Raw genomic sequence first — 365 nt, 5'->3', positions numbered from 1 at the left:
ACAAAACTAAAAATTAAACCGTTATTTATATCTTTCTTTTTCACAGAAAAAAATGTTATTAACATATTCATAAAAAGAAAATTTTTATGCATTACCCAATAGTTTATTTTGCTTCATCGTGTTAGCTTAGCAAAGTTTCAATGAAATTGTTTAGCACGGGACACAGTAAAAGTAATGATAAGGTAAGGGGAAAAAATTTTGTTCCTTTTTTTCTTTTAAAAAGTGAAAAAATAAAAGGGTTTTTTATGCTTGAATTATTTATCATATACTAATGAATATGATTGAGGCGTCGTGTATTGCATTGATTATATAATGGTTTTTAAAATTAGGGAAAGGGAAAAGGGTAGCCAGACAGATTACGAAAA

This window comes from Penaeus monodon, chromosome 20 (genome assembly GCF_015228065.2).
Source record: "Penaeus monodon isolate SGIC_2016 chromosome 20, NSTDA_Pmon_1, whole genome shotgun sequence".
In the NCBI taxonomy this organism is placed as follows: domain Eukaryota; kingdom Metazoa; phylum Arthropoda; class Malacostraca; order Decapoda; family Penaeidae; genus Penaeus; species Penaeus monodon.
The sequence above is the reverse complement of the archived record's forward strand: the minus strand, read 5'-3'. Positions refer to the sequence as shown.